Here is a 10,584-nt window from a genome sequence, read left to right as displayed (position 1 = left end):
GGAGAGTTTCAGGGAACATGACAGTGTGCTGAAAAGCAAAGACCCAGCCTAAGCTGCTCAGCATCATCTCCCATTCTTTCCTCTCAGGAGCTCTGCGATCCTCTGGGACATGCATCCCTTCTCTGTTCCTCAGAGCCCTCCACTGTTGAATAGATGCACCAGTATTTGCACCATAGGATTGCATTACATACACTGGAATCAAGACTCATATTTGAAGTCTTTGCACAGAGCATACGCTGTATCATTGCCTGTTTGTTAGATAAATTTGTGGAAAACTGAGTGAGCCGAAGCTCACCAGATTCCATTCCAGCAGTGGAAACCGAATCTAGGGCTCTGTGTGTTCAAAACCCATTGAGCCTCCATCCTATCCCAGTGAATGTGACTCTTTCCTTAGCATTCGCATAGATTAATTAATCTAATTAGGGAAACTGATGGTTTGGAAAAATGGAAAGACAGTTCTTAAAGATGTTTGACTAAATGAGAAATGAAGGTTTGAGAGGACGAGTTATCTTGAAAATGCGAAAGCAATGAGCAAGAGAACCAGCAGAAGGCCCAAGGCCAATTTTTTTTTTGTCTCTGTCTAAGTGACATAGCGTCCCTGCTGTAGGTTTCTGGTGGGAACTGAGAAGACCACTGGCTTTGCGTCCCACCTGTCCGACTGGCATTGACCCTTTCTGCGGTGTGTTTGCCACCACCTGAGGGACGGCCATGAGGAGCTGACGGAAGTCCATGTCGAGGAAAATATCAGTGTCAGCCTAGGCCAGTTGCAGAGTTCAAACTAAGGACAATCAGCATCAGATAATGAAATGAGAAAGTCAAGGAGACTCGTGACTCTGTGAGAGAGAGCTCCTGTTGATTATGAAGAGGCTAAGTCATTCCCAGGAAAGGCTTAGTGAGCTGAGGGGAACAAAGCAGTTCTGAAAGGCCGCCTGCAAGCCAGGCCGACAGATGTGGGGCCTTCCAGGATAATCACGCGAAGAGCACTTGGATAGAATGAAGCATTGCAGTAGCATTAGGAGACTTAAACCAATGAGGGCAGAACTGTAGAGCTAGAAACAGTTGATGACTCCATTGATGATTCCACTGTCTTATCACAGCGAGTGGCCCACGTCCACACCATTGGTGGCAGGCAGAGCCTGGACTGTCCTTGAAGAAACGACCTTGACAGATTTCCTTAGGGAGGAAAGGCACTTTATTGTCTGACCGGCTTTTGAAAAGAGAGGGAAGAGTGTAAATTTGATACAGAATGTTCTCATGGGGGCCAAACACGAAAGGTTACTGCCCTACCTGGAAGGTAAGAAGGCATAAAAACCTACTCAGCGACAGGGAGGCTTGAACCAGCATGGCTTTCTGCTGGAACCAAATAGAAAATCTTGGGAAAGGACACACAGGGTGATGACCACAGAAGGGAACAGGTGGAGAGTTTGAAGCCTGTGTATTTATACTAAAAAAAAAAAAAAAAAATCTATAAGAGCAGAAACAAACTATTTTTTTTTAGAAAAATTTAACTATTCCAGATTTCTGTTGAAAAAGCAAAATACACAGTAAATTAAGCCTGATTTTGTCCATTAAAGAACTCTTGGAGGACTACCATGCCGCAGACTAGGGAATTCAGCTTGAAATTTACAGTGCTTATATAGAGTTTCTCCTCCATATTTCTTATGTTTGGATCGCAGTAATGAAGAAATATGGAAGCCGTCTGGAGGCCAAATAATATCTGTAAATTCCCATGGATAAAGCCTCTCTTTATATTTCAAAGTTATGAAGTTCAAGTCCCGTTATGGTTCTACTTTTATTAGTTTTCCGCCCATCAATGCAATTACTGATTGATTAATTCTTATTGGTTTTCTAAAGTAGAAAAAAAAATATGGCTGAAATAAAACACTTTAAAGGAAGGGGAAGAAAAGTATATACAAAGGGGAACTCTGAGGGAAGGTGTGGAGCCCGTACCCCAGCTCTCTTTGCACATGGGCTGTGAGAAGGAGATTTGACTCAAATGGAGGTTCAGACAGAGTTACTGCCGAGTGGGAACAGAGGGAGACCAATGTTGTTTCCCCGGATTTGGGCCAAATAGGATCAAGTAACATCAGCTTCACCTAATGAACAAGTGTGTAGAATAAAACTCTGCTCCAGCCTTCTTCTCTTTGACCCATGAGAACTGAGAATCTGGAAAGCAAAATGACTTGCTTGGTGTCATATAGGTAGAATGATAAACCCAGAATTCAATATGGAGTTCTCTCTCTCTCTCTCTCTCTCTCTCTCTCTCTCTCTCTCTCTCTCTCTCTCTTCATTCTATTCTCTCTCCCTTCTATTTATGCATCTTCCCTACAATTTCCATGTCTATCTTGTCCTGCTGTCATCAACTAAAAAGGAGACAGATTCATTGGTTAAAAGTCCATAACTGATATTATAAACAATAGAGAAGTGCTGGCAAGGTGGCTCAGTAGGTAAAAGTGCTTGCTGTCAAGCCCAAGGATCTGAGATCGATCCCTGGGAAATACACAGTGGCAGGAGAGAACTGGGGGGCACAAGATGACCTCTGACCTCCACATACCCACTGTGGAACCTACCTGTGTGCTCTCTCCACACACATACACATTATACACACAAAATATATAAATATCTCTAAAATGATAGAAGAGTAGACTATCCATTCTCCAAAATCAGAGGTAGGTGTTTGTCTCCAAGGACAACTTGTATATTAACAAATTTATCTCTCAGGTAGATGGCAGTCTCCTCTGGGAATCCAGATGTACCCCGACTTCAGTGAGTTGTCTCCCATGTATCTCGTCTCTCTTGTCAGGCAGACGTTACTGTGAGGTCATGTAGGAAAACTTTGTCTTGTAGGTAAGCCCAAACCAGGGATTGAAAAAAGACAATATGAATAAAATAAGTATCTTAGATAAACATATTTCCTTATATTTAATTTGGAACATGAGAAATTAACATATGATGGCTATCAGAATGACTAAATTATGGAAATGTTAGGTGCTTATTCAATATATGTTCCTCATTCCCAGTTAGAAGGCTTGGTCAATGGTAAAGTTTGATTAAATTAGCTTATTTACATGGTAATGAGATCCTAAAACTCCGTATCTCTTTTTCTATATATCTAACTTCTATTTTCCCATTTTCTTCTCGCTTTAATTTTTGTTTGTTTATTCCTGTCTTATTGAGACAGGGTTTTTGTATGTAGCCCAGAATGTCTTAGACCTTACTATGTACCCAGACTGGCCTCAAACCAGCAAGCCCTTTCCCTCAGTCTCCAGAGTGCTGAGATTTCATGCATGTGCCACCATTCCCAGTCCTAATTCCCAAGTTATAAATGCAAACTATCCAATATGTATTTAATGCAAGCTAAAAAGAAAAATATGCAAATGTTTATTATACAAAGGAGCAAGAAACTGTTGGATCAGATACAGTGATTTCTATTACATACAATAGCATGTGCCTTTAAGTCTCATTTTTTATGAAAACCTAAAATCTAGGTCTATTTTTTCTTCCACAGTTGTTTTTTTTACATTAATGAATTAAATATACTCAAGAGAAATTCACTAGACTCAGCATGAAGCTTAGATCAAGAAGTTAAAAGTTAATGGAAAATGCAAGAATGCTACCATGAAGGAGGAAGCCTATGACTCCTACACCAAGTGCATGCTGGGAGTTATACCTTCATGCTTCTCCTCCTTACAGAATTCCAATCATCTTTAATGTCATCTCCTCTCTACCATATATGTCCAAACTTCATTCATGCATTCCTAAATAGTTTCTGGATGCATTCTATTATTATAATAGTTTATATTCCTCAAAAACATAATAGGACTAGTTTATTTATTGGGCTAAATAACATCCATTTTATTAGTTCTGCTGGTCTAAATTCATTTGTTTCTATTTGCTCTTGGTCGCCTAAAAGAATGTCGGGTTTAATGAGCTATTGAGGACCTCGTCTGGTGTGGGAAATCCTTCTGTATATGTGTTGATTTTATTGGCTAATTAACAAAGAACCTGCTTTCAGCCAATGGCTTAACAGAATATAGCCAGCCTGCAAAATTTATATAAAGAGAGAATAGGCGGAGTCAGGGAGAAGCCATGTAGCCGCCAGGAGAGAGGAATGCAAGCTGCCAGCCAGAACCTTGTCAGTAGGCCACGAGCCTCATAGTAAATAATAGAAATGGGTTAGCTTAAAATGTAAGAGCTAGCCAATAAGAAGCTAGAGCTAATAGGCCAAGCAGTGATTTAATTAATACAGTTTCTATGTGAATATTTTGGTTCAGGGCAGCTGGGAACAAACGAAAAGCCTCCCCCAACACTAGCTAATAAAAATGGTGACTCAAATGTACAAGTGTTCCCAGCAGCTGGGAAGGAGGATGATGAGTTTGAGGCCACCCTGGGCTACATAATGAGATCCACAGTAACCGGTGTAAATTCTGGACTTCAAGAGCATACAACACAGGTCTCTATTCAAATCTATGGACATCGTAATATATGATAAGAGACAAGAGAACATGTACAGGTTATAAGAAAATTGGATGATTTCATACATTCTATGTTAAGAAACAACTTTACCACCAAGAGTACCTAGGCAAGAGAAAGTGTTAAATTGCTTCCATTAGTTCAATGGATGTTGGAGGGAGTTTGGGCAGATAGAGGAAAGAAGAGAAGGCATTAAAGAGATAACTCAACTGAAAGATTGTAGGGCACTAAATTAGGAGAAGATAGTGATAGTCCAATGTGATGCAAAAAGATTGGGAAAAAGGGGAGTCACCGCAAGAAATTAAGAGTCTGCGTTTTAGAATAAAGAGAGAGAAGGGCGCTGTTGGCCGGATGCTTACCTCTCTGCTTCCGTTGAGAGGCCCTGTGGCTGAATAAGAGGAGCAGTGATGACTTGGTCCTGGAGATGGACCCCATATGTTTTCATTATGGACTGAACTGGTGAGGAGTTGCTCAATTTAAGATAACCCTATAGAGTGGAATCAAATTTCAGGTGCCAGAAAGAAGGAAGGAGCTGGTTGCCTGGAGGGGCGGAGCACACAGAAGACCTTGAACCTGGGAGAAATCAATAAAGCCCTGTGGGTGTAGCAAGCAGGAGGGAGCCAGCCTGGGGCCCATAATAACCAGCGGTGAGAGCAGACAGGGAAAACAATCTGAAAGGTAGATGATGGCCATCGGAGAAATAATCGGAAAGGCAGGAAACGGTGATTTCAGGGGCGGCAATTAAGCAGCGTGAAATCAGTTGAGGCAAAAAGACAAAAAAAGAAAAAAAAAGGATCACGTTGAAGAAGAACTAATATCCAATGTGATATTTCAAACTCAAAGAAAGAGGTCAGCAAAAATCGTTCCAAAAATAAACCTTGTCTGTAATGGGGTGGGGGGGGGAGAAAATTCGATTTTTAGGATGTATGCTTTGGGGAAGGGGATGCACAGTATTAAAACACAGGGGCGACTTTAAAGCATTTGAAAGAATGCCTCCTTTTACAAAGAATGATTACACGCGGGCCGCTTCCATTGAGTCAGGCACTCTTCCCGAGAGTAACTTAGGCACTTCAGGGCTGCATTAATCTTCTTCGGTCCCTGGAGCACCATTAAGTACAGGCAGCGGTAATTTACTAAATTGCATACTCGAAGCCTGAAAGAGTTAATGCGGCTCCGAAAGTGCCTAACATTTACCCAGGGAGTAATTTACACACTGGAAGCATCTGGCTGAATATGGATTCAATTGTTTACTGTAGTGTGGGCCTCACAGAAAGGGGGTCACATGCTTTCTCTTATTGAAAAGTTCTGGGGAACAATTTCTTTCATTTAAGAAATATCCACCTACTGCCACATTCTCCTCCAGTAATCTGTTTTTATAGCGCCGAAAAGAAAAGATTGAGCAAGAAATAAACTCGCGCTCTTTGATTTGCCAAGGCAAACGACTTGATTGTAATTTCACCTTTGTTAGGTGATGGCTTGGGGGTTCTGTCGGGGTGAGTGATACAGGCGTGGGGCTCAGCCTTGATTTCCTCTCTGGAAGAGGACGTTCTATAAATCTGTACAAATGTTTGGATTTTACCTCTCAGCATGCCAGAGGACCTTAAGGAACGCTGTCTAATAAAGAACAGGAGAATTGGAAGACATTCACACATGAATCAATGCCAAGTTATTCTGAGACAGGGTGCGTCAGTACGCATGTTCGGGACTGTTCAAATGTCAACAGACCCAGTCGGTAGGTAGCAACGGCTTTTAAAGCCCCCTGCCTGCGTTACAGCCAGAATCACGGAGAGAACACCGTAGTGAGAGAGAACACCCAACCCAGAGAGATCCCGTGACCTAAGGGGAAGGAGACCCATAAACTGATAAACAGACAAGTGCGTGTAGAGTTCCAGACATTATGAGGCGTGCTTTCAAGACAGCTTTTAACTGCCAAGATAATGATGCTGTTTCCCAGGATGACTGAAACCCAAGGCTAGGGTATAATTGCTTGTACATCTTTAGCGCTTGCTTATATTCACAACCGGCATCTTCCGTGGCAGCGACAGAAATGCGCGATCATCTTTATTGACATTATGTCCGTTTGTTTAGGAAGTCTAGTCTTGCTAAATCTTACAGCGCCTTTTGAAACCTGGGCTCCTTTTGGGGTCAAAGTTCATCTTAGCTCTTCAAAACTCGTACTAGGTACAGATCTGAGCAGGAAATCTAACGCTAGGGCATTTGGTTTTTTAATGATTTTCTGTTATTTACTTACTCTCTTTTTATTTACTGCCTCTCTGTGCACACAGATTGATTTTTTTTCAAATAAAGTAATGTTTATTCTTTACGTCTAATTGAAAAAAATGTGCTGAAACACAAAACACAAAATAACTTGGTCTTAACAGAAAGAACGCTTCACAAAAATCTCAAATTTTCCTGCCCTTGGCTGAGCTATTTTTTTTAACGAAATGTTTTCATGACACATGGTAAGATAATCCCTTGCTCTCTAATCTTTGAAAAGAGAAATAATTTTTTTGCTCTGATTTTTTTCTATCTTATGAAAGTATAAAATTCTTACACATACGATAGTTACGATTCTGTCTTTTGGGAGACGGAATCATACCTCCACTGCACCTCTTAGTTTGTCTGTTTTCATTTCTCTTTTGCTCTTGCCCACCGTACTCCCTTTTGTCCTATGGGTATCCTGAGGTCCTGTGGATACCCCAGGAGACTCTTTCGTCCTCCTTGGTGGTCTGTGTTTTTGCTCTATCTTCAGAAATTTCCGCAGCATCCTCTCCTTGCTGACAGCCCTTGGGCCACCCTCTTTCCCTTCCCATCTCTCTGCCCTGCTAAGATGTTACAGTTAGTACAAACACAAGTATATACATGTGCCAGATCTGGAGCATAGATCAGATCTGTTCAGTCTTTTAAGCTTGAAATCCAAAACAATTTGTAGAAATCATATACATATTACAGTCCCGCAAAATTTATTCGGCCAGAAATGGTATTTTGACTTATGAATTTAAAACAAAAATTAGAAAGAATGAAAACTTGGCTTCTTTTCTTCCCTAGAATTCCTGAGAGTTGCTCTCACTAGGTGGAATCATGCATTCAATATTATTTACCAGTATGATGTGTGTGTGCTGTTTCATTTCTTTGGGATAGAAAAAAAACAATCTTTTTGCCAAGGAGCATAAACTGTGTGTTATTTGCCCACTAAGCTGAAGCCAAAATAGTCAAAATAGTCAAGCTAGAATGTTCTAAAAAGCAAAGTAATAATCAGGAAATTATGAAGTAAACATAGTGGGGATTATTGTGATAGTGTCACACTAAGGCAAATATATTTTTAAAAATGCCAAAATTTCACCAGCCTTTTAGAGCTTGCTTTTTGCCTAAAAGGAATCATATGTGAACCCATAGACACCCTTGAAAGAGAGACAACAATTTGGCTATAAATCTGAACATGGGTGGATTAAAGGAACAATAACTCTGTAGAGAAACGACAGAGAAGCCTTAAAAGGAAAAGAAGAGAAAAGTAGAATTATATTGGTAATGAATGATCTTCATCCAGTTGCTGACGTGGCCAAAACTGACTGCTACCCGTGGAAGCCTTCAGATAGGATCCTTAAGGGGGGCACACTCTCTCACTCTCCAGCTCCGCGTCTTCCCTTGCAGTGCAGCTCACTTCTTTCAGAATGGAGGTAATGACTCCGTACACAAAGTCTGCACTCGCTGTTTTGAAAAATACCCTGATAGAAATTTGCATAATTTTCCATGCCCGTGTTCATAAGAAAAAAGTATGCAAGGTGTTTGAAACTGCAGAGCCCCCAGGAGATGCCACATTCCCCGGAAACATCACACGCTTTTATGGCTAGCAAGCCCGCCAAGGTTCTTGGGGAGCAAAGGACAAGAGTCTACTATGGGAATTGAGGACACGTACTCTTCATCTGCAAAAGGCTGAGACTGCTTTATTGATATCAGCTCATTAATCATCATTAGGTAAAATAATCCGCATCTCTGAACTGGGTAGAGATTACTCTCTTGGTTTTATGAATGAAGGGAATGGATCGGAGGTTAAAAGCCTGATCCCAAACCACATCCTCCCACGCTGCGGTGAAGCTGATCTTCTACTAAATCCTAAATCTATCCACTTTAGTTTCTGCCTAAGCAAACAATGAGAGGAACCCTCACCCTGGACCTAGGTGTGTCTTAGAAAACTGCTTGTGAGTGGAATTCGTGTCCAGCAACTGTGTTTTAAATAAACAAAAGGCAAAGCAAGCAAACACATATGGATCTTATTGTAGTGTAATTCTTTTATAATATGCTACCCACACCGTAACTTACCTATTTTAAACGTCTTGAGAATAATTTCACTGCTGTTTCTAAAGGAACCTGAGCCTGTGTGTCATGTTTTATTGATTCTTTCATTTTTGAGACTATAATATAATTACATAATTTCCCCCTTCCCTTTTTTTCTCCAAATTCTCCCATATACGACCCCTTGTTTTCTTTCATTGCTTTCTTTCATTGTTTTGCACACATATGTGCATATTTCTAAGTATATGTACAAAACACACATACAAGTAACACTGCCCAATTTTTAATGTCCTTTCTAGGTAAACTGTCCTTTTGTCTTTGTTCAAGGGCCTCTAATGACATGCATCCTTCTTTTTGTTCTTTTAGACGTTTTTCGTATGCCTCACTCCGTAACAGAACAAATAATTCTGCCTCTGTCCACATTCCAGACCTGACCCACTAGCCAAAGTCAAACCCGTTGACTGGACAGGCTACAGATACACACTATTTTATTAGAACTCTAATTGTCTAAATGAATGTAGATTTCTTCTTCCTATAGATTTTCATTATTATTTTGAATAATTTTCATGCAATGTATTTTAAGCACATTTTTTTCCTTCCCCAACTCCTCCCAGATCCTCCCTGACTCCCTATCCACCAAACTTCATCTTCTTTCTCTCTCTAAAAAAAGACAGCCAAACAAACCAAAATAGAAAAACTGCAATAAACAAAAAATTACAACCAATAAGAACAATAAAAATAAAAATTAAAAAAGCATGCAAGAAACATGGAATCCATTTTGATTTGGCTCACTACTCCCGAGCGTGGAGCCTGCCCTGGAGTGTGGTTGCTGTATTCAGTGACACTCAATTAGAGAAAATGCATTCTCTCTTTCCCAAGAGGCATCAATCTGTCTACTTCCCATTCCCAATGCTGTTGTTTTGTCTGGTTTGAACTTGGGCAAGTCTTGAGTGTGCCATCAGTCTCTGTGAGCTCATGTGTGCATCTGCCCTGTTGGGTGTGGGGGGAATCTCTGTGTTAATTCCCATCTACTGCACGAAGCTTCTCTGATGAGGACTGAGGGATGTGCTAAGGCCAAGTCTGGTCCTGGTACCCTGACTCGGGTCAATGAGGAAACGAAGGAGGAGTAGACACGTGTGCAGAAAATATGGAATCAGGTGGTTTGTGTTCACTCCGATGAAGTGGCACCAAATTCCACAGCAACTTGTAAGCTCAGTGGGCTTACTGTGTACACAGCAGAGGAGAGGGATTAGCTAGTCTTGGTTGGGGTCTCCATTTGTAAGTAGTCTCCTGTGGTAAACATGGTGGAGGAGGACGCTGTGGTTGCTAGTTTTCACACACATTGGCCAACCAATCGTCACCACTTGTACTTGGACCAGATAAAAGCTTCGCCTCCCCAAACCTGACTCAGGAAGAATGACCTTGCCAATCTCCCATGACTCTGAGATTTGATCCCCAACATGGTTGTGCCTATGTCAACAACATACACTTACTCAGGACTCCATCTCAGATCCCCACATTCTGATCTGTGGACACAGTAATACATCATCCTGTGTCATTGCATTGTTCATTTAGCTGAATAATTGTAACAGAGTTTCTCCTAGGGCCACGACGGTGGATTTCCATTCTATTCTATGCGTACTAGTGCTCCATAACTTGCCTCTTCCCCTGGCTTCTTCCTGCCTCTCATTTCCACTTTCTGTTGAACTGAAATGATTAAACATTAGATTTCCCTCACCTTTCTTCTCTTGAAAATCAAAAGAACGTGTATTAGTTTGCTTTCTATTGCTTTGACAAAACACCATAATTAAAAGCAAC

The sequence above is a fragment of the Microtus pennsylvanicus genome, chromosome 9 (assembly GCF_037038515.1).
Source record: "Microtus pennsylvanicus isolate mMicPen1 chromosome 9, mMicPen1.hap1, whole genome shotgun sequence".
Taxonomy (NCBI): Eukaryota; Metazoa; Chordata; class Mammalia; order Rodentia; family Cricetidae; genus Microtus; species Microtus pennsylvanicus.
The sequence above is the reverse complement of the archived record's forward strand: the minus strand, read 5'-3'. Positions refer to the sequence as shown.